This window comes from Sciurus carolinensis, chromosome 11 (assembly GCF_902686445.1).
Source record: "Sciurus carolinensis chromosome 11, mSciCar1.2, whole genome shotgun sequence".
In the NCBI taxonomy this organism is placed as follows: domain Eukaryota; kingdom Metazoa; phylum Chordata; class Mammalia; order Rodentia; family Sciuridae; genus Sciurus; species Sciurus carolinensis.
This window is the reverse complement of record NC_062223.1, coordinates 113,572,369-113,578,058: the sequence shown is the minus strand read 5'-3', so window position 1 is coordinate 113,578,058 and position 5,690 is coordinate 113,572,369. Positions and strand designations below refer to the sequence as shown.

Here is a 5,690-nt window from a genome sequence, read left to right as displayed (position 1 = left end):
CCATTGTTTGGGGCATATATATTGACCATTATTATGTCTTGATAGTATATGATTCCTTTAAGCAATATGAAATGTCCTTCTTTATCCCTCTGACTAACCTTGGTTTAAAGTCCATTTTGTCTGATATGAGGATGGAAACCCCTGCTTGTTTACATAGTTCATGTGAGTGATGTGTTTTTTCACAACCATTCACTTGTGGATGTCTTTTCCTAGAACTTCAAGAGTGAAGATAGTATATTGTTGGTCTTTTTTAAAAATCCAATCTGCCAGTCTGTCTTTTGATTGATGAGTTTAGGCCATTAACATTCATGGTTGTTATAGATATATGATTTGTATTCCCCATCATTTTGGTTTATTTTTGCTTTTTAACTTGACTAAGTTTCTCCTTTGATTGACCTTTCCTTTAGTGTAGTTCTTCCCTTTGCTGTTTTTTTTTTTTTTTTTAATTTATTTCCTCATGGATTTTTTTTTTTCTTTTTTTTTGGTGCTGGGGATCGAACCCAGGTCCCTGTGCTTGTAAGGCAAACACTTTACCAACTGAGCTATATCCCCAGACCCCTCATGGATTATTTTGCTGAGAATGTTCTATAGCACAGGCTTTCTAGCTGAGAATTCTTTTAACTTTTGTTTATCATGGAAGGTTTTTGTTTCATCTTCAAACCTGAAGTTTAATTTCGCTGGATATAAACTTCTGAGTTGACATACATTTTCTTTCAGACTTTAATATATGTGATTCCAGGACCTCCTGGCATTGAGGGTCTGGGTTGAGAAATCAGATGAGATCCAAATTGGTTTTCCCCTATATGTAATTTGATTATTTTTTCCTCTTGCAGTCTTTAAAATGCTATCTTAGTGTTAGTCATTCTCATTATAATGTGCCTTGGTGTGGGTCTGCTGTAATTTTGTACATTTGGGGTCCTGTAAGCCTCTCGTAGTTGATTCTCCATTTCACTTTTTAGATTTGGGAAGTTTTCTGACATCATGTCTTTGAAAAGATTGTGCATTCCTTTGGTTTGTATCTCTAGATCTTTATCTATTCCAGTAAATCTTAAATTTGGTCTTTTCATGTTATCCCATATTTCTTGGAAGTTCTGTGCATGGTTTCTTACTATCTTATCTGTGTGGTTGACTTTATTTTCAAGAGTATATATTTTGTCTTCATTGTTTGAGGTTCTGTCTTCCAAGTGGGCCAGTCTGTTGGTGATACTTACCATTGAATTTTTAATTTGGTTTATTGTTTCCTTCATTTTGAGGATTTCTGCTTGATTCTTTTTATAATCTCTGCCTCTTTATTGAAGTGATCTTCCATTTCCTACATTTTCTCTCCAATACCATCCTTTATTTTGAAGATCAATCTAACTATGCATTTTCTAAATTCCTTCTCTGACATTTCTTCTACCATGTTGTCTGTGGATTGATTCTATTGTTGGAACATCTTGGTTTGTTTGAGGCATTTTGTTCCCTTGTTTTTTCATGTTTGTGTATCTTCTCATCTAGTGATATGGAGCTGAGGCAGTACAGATTCTACCCTGTAGTCTCATAGTGTCCCTGAAGCCTTCCAATATCTCACCTTTAAGGTGAGGGGAGGCCAATATTAGCAGCACCCAATGCAAAAGATACACCACCTTAAACCAAATGGCTCCTATTAAGGCATTTACAGTTTTGTCGCTTTAAGCAATTATTGTCTACAATAACAGTAAGTTTGCTAAAAGGGTTTACCATTTCAAATGATAAACAATGAGAGAACAGAAGTAGTGTAAGATGTGATGTTTATGAGGGAGAGGGAAAGAAGATACAGGTAAAAATTTATAGTAAGAGTGAGGGAGGAATTAATAGAGATTGGTTGTTAGTATGAGAGAAGTGAGAAAGAGAGTCCAGGGAGACAGGTGAGCAAAAAAATATATACAAATTTAAAAAAAAATAAAAATATAAGAATGCACAACAACAAAACTATTGAGACATTTCATTCTTCAATAAATTGATGCATGAAAAATATTTGGATTCAAAGATGATAAAGGTGAGAGAGAGAGAGGGTGAAAAAAGAAAAAAGAAGGAAAGTCTGAATGGAAAATTGAATGATTGCTTCCATTGGCTTTCAAAAATTTTCTCAGCTTCCCTTTTCTGCCGATTGGTGGGAATGTCTGAAGTTTGATGTTAGCTCCAGTCCTGTGGGTGCCAGGCCAGTTGGGTGAGTGAGCCAATAGCAAAATGCCCTCACACCCTCTTCCAGTTTTTCCACCCATAGTAGCCAGCCCCTTCCATCCCTGCACACTTCAGGACTGACTGAGCTGGAGAGAGCCTAGTTATTTCCAGTTTCTTCAAACTGTGCTCCCCGTGGGGAACTGCCCCTAGGCTCCGGATTTCCACAGGCTTTCTAGACCCAGACTGGCCCACAAAAACCCAGCTGCAATCTGATGGACTTGGGCTTCAACTTCCCCAGGCCTATGTCTTGTTGTAGTCCCAAGATCCCAATGCCCTTCCAACTTGCAGAGAGACCACTAGGGATGTGCTCACACAAAGGAGCAAACCTGCAATGAGGTAGCCAGATGGCAGCCACTACCACACCAGGCAGAGAGACCTCAGGTGCAATCAGACCTGCAGGCACCCCAATATATACCCAGGCCCTGGCCTGTCCCCAGACCAAGGTATAACCAAACCTGCATGTACTGTGACAATAGACTTCCAGGCAACAATGGGCAGCAAGTGATCCACTGCCAATGTGCGGGTGATCTTCAGGCTAACAGAGGATGATCAGTGGGTGCACTTCAGGCAGTGGGTGGTGGGTAGGTGAAAGACAGGCAATGGGCAGGCAAGAAGAAGACAAACAGGCAAATGGCGGGTGATAGGCAGTGGTCAGTGAGCAATTTGCACTCAAAAGGCAGACCTTTTGCTGGCACAGTGTGGGGGATCACAGTGGATAAATGGGGGTAAACAGCAGAGGATCAGTAGGCAGGGACGACTACCTCACAGAGAAACAGTATTTCCTATGCTTGAATCCCAAGTTACAGAGTGACAAGAAATGCAGTCTCCCTCTAATCAGCCATCTTGGATCTCCCACATCACTGTTTATAGCAACTCAATTCACAATAGCTAAACTAGGGGCTGGGGAGATAGCTCAGTTGGTAGAGTGCTTGACTTGCAAGCATAAGGCTCTGGGTTCAATTCCCAGCACCCCCCCACCCAAAAAAAAACCCACAATAGCTAAACTATGGAACCAACCTAGGTGCCCTTCAACAGATGGATTCATAAAGAAAATGTAGTACATATACATAATGGAATATTATTCATTCTTAAAGAAGAATGAAGTTATGGTATTGTGGATAAATGGATGGAACTGGAAAATACCTTGTTAAGTGAAATAGGACAATCACAAAGAACCAGAGGTCAAATGTTTTCTCTGGAATGCGGATGCTAATTCACAATAAGCAGGAGGGAGAATAGAGGTAATTTGGATGAGACTAGAGGTAATTTGGAGGGGAGGGACCTGAGGGTAGGAATGATAGTAGGATGAATTGGACATTATTACCCTATGTGCATATATGATTACATGACCTGTGTAACTCTACATCATGTACAATCAGACGAATGAGAAGTTGTACTCTATTTATGTATGATGCATCAAAATGCATTCTACTATAATGTATAACTAATTAGAACAAATTTTTAGAAATTATATATATATATATTATATATATATATATATATATTATATATATATATATATCTTCCTACTGACAAGCAGAATCACAGCCTTTGGGACAGGAGTCCCCTGTATTTCTCCTTTACTAGCAAAGCAATAAGTCTTTTTCCTTTTTCTTAAAACCATGTCCTCCTTATTGGATTTGCATTGGAGACAATGACCCAACTTTCAGCAACACTAATATGAAAGGAACTTCTTGGGATATAGGTTCTATATACACTGCCCTTCTGGGAGATTTTTTTTCCTTTTATTTGCAGCTCCAGTGGACCTGTGTGACTATTATCCTACCTCTCTAACCAAAGTCAATGAAACAAACAGTGGACATCTGGTCTAAGTGGACAACTAGACTCTCTCTCAAACGAGAGCCAGGACAATGTCACTAGCCAGTTGCTAGTGCTTCTGTGTCTGGGAAATATGAAGTATTGAAGAATAGGGCTGGGGTGATACCAATTTTCACCATTTCCACAGAGAAACAAAGAATGTGGGCTACAGAAAATGAGAAGAAAACAGGCCTGTAGGTAGATAAAGGGTGAGGGACCCCAGTCAAAGAGAGGAGTGGTTTTGATTCCTGATGACTCTCCAGGAACTGGTTTCAGTATTTCTGTGGTCCAGCTGTAGTCCCAAAAGGTACAAACAAACAAAACAAAAAAACTTCCTTCTCTTCAAATTTTGTGTTAGTTTCTGTTACTTGCAACTAAAAAACCTTTGTTAAAATAATGGTCATTCAGTCAGGTGCAAAAATTGTGTCAAACATATCTTCCTGTTAGGTAAATTATGGAGAAAAGTGTGCCCTAATAGTGTATGCACATTGCCAATCCTCTGCAGAGTAAAGTATGGAGAGGAATGTATCTCAGTGACTCATACAGATTGCTGAGTTTCTGCATAACCACTCCTTACCACAATGTGTGTGGCTTACTAACATAGAGGCCATTGAAGGACAAGAGCTTATGCCTTAATTGGTCTGCCAGCATTGGACACAGTTGAGTGCTATAGGGAATGTTCAATAAAGAGTTGTTGAGTTCAACTATTAGGCTTATTGAATTGAATATATACATATTAATTAGCTAGTTTCACCATAACAAAATACCACTGATGGGGGGCTTGAACAACAAAAATCTATTTTCTCATAGTTCTGTTGACTGGAGTTCAAGATCAAGATGTTGGAAGTACAATAATAGATAAATAAAATTAATGTAATTATTGATATGGTTGGATTTAGCTGTCCCATTTTATTATTTGTTATCTTATTGATTTTGTTTTTCGCTTCTTCTTTTCTACCTTTTAAAGATTAAAAAAAAAAAAAAAACTTCTATTTTAAGTCACCTGTTTGTTTTCCATTGCTGGGGATTGAACCCAGGAATTGGTACATGCTAGGCAAGCTCTCTACCACTTAGCTATGCCCCCATGAAATGATATTATAAACAATTCTTTATGTAGAAATATGCAACCTTCTATTAAGCCAATTCCCTTCCTCAATTTTCAGCGTCTGTCTCTATCCCCATTTCTGGTTTAGTTTGGTTTCCAAGGCCAGAAGCCTGGTTGGTTTTCTGTTAGACCTTCAACAACTGTGTCATGCTGTGACTGTGCCTCTTGTCTGAGTAAAGTTGCAAAAATGGACACACACCCTGAAAGCACCCAAAAAACCACTCCAGATGCAGGAACTCATGCAAGAGATTTTATTAGGCAGACAGGCAGAGTGTATGCCTGCGGGGGGGGGGGGGGGGGGGGGGGGAGAAAGCAAGTGAGACTGAGGAGAGAGAGTGAGTGAGGGAGAGAGAGAGACAATGGTGATGGAGCTATTCTTCAGTGGAATTTTGCGGGCTAATAACAGACCAATGACTGACTAGGGAGTTCTCGGGCTAACAATCTGGACCAATGACTGCCAAGAATGTTCACAGGCTGACAAGCAGACCAATGGCTGGCTAGGATGTTCACAGACTGATGATCTGGGTTGTAAAATGGTGTGTGTGGGGAGGGGGAGCAGAATACT

At 39.5% G+C, this 5,690-nt stretch overlaps 1 non-coding gene across 1 annotated transcript; it reads right to left on the bottom strand.

The window, feature by feature from the left end:
- Positions 1-479: 479 nt before the first annotated feature.
- Trnav-uac (transfer RNA valine (anticodon UAC)) lies at positions 480-555 on the bottom strand. The gene has a single exon. It is a non-coding gene; the product is annotated as a tRNA-Val (tRNA).
- Positions 556-5,690: the final 5,135 nt, after the last annotated feature.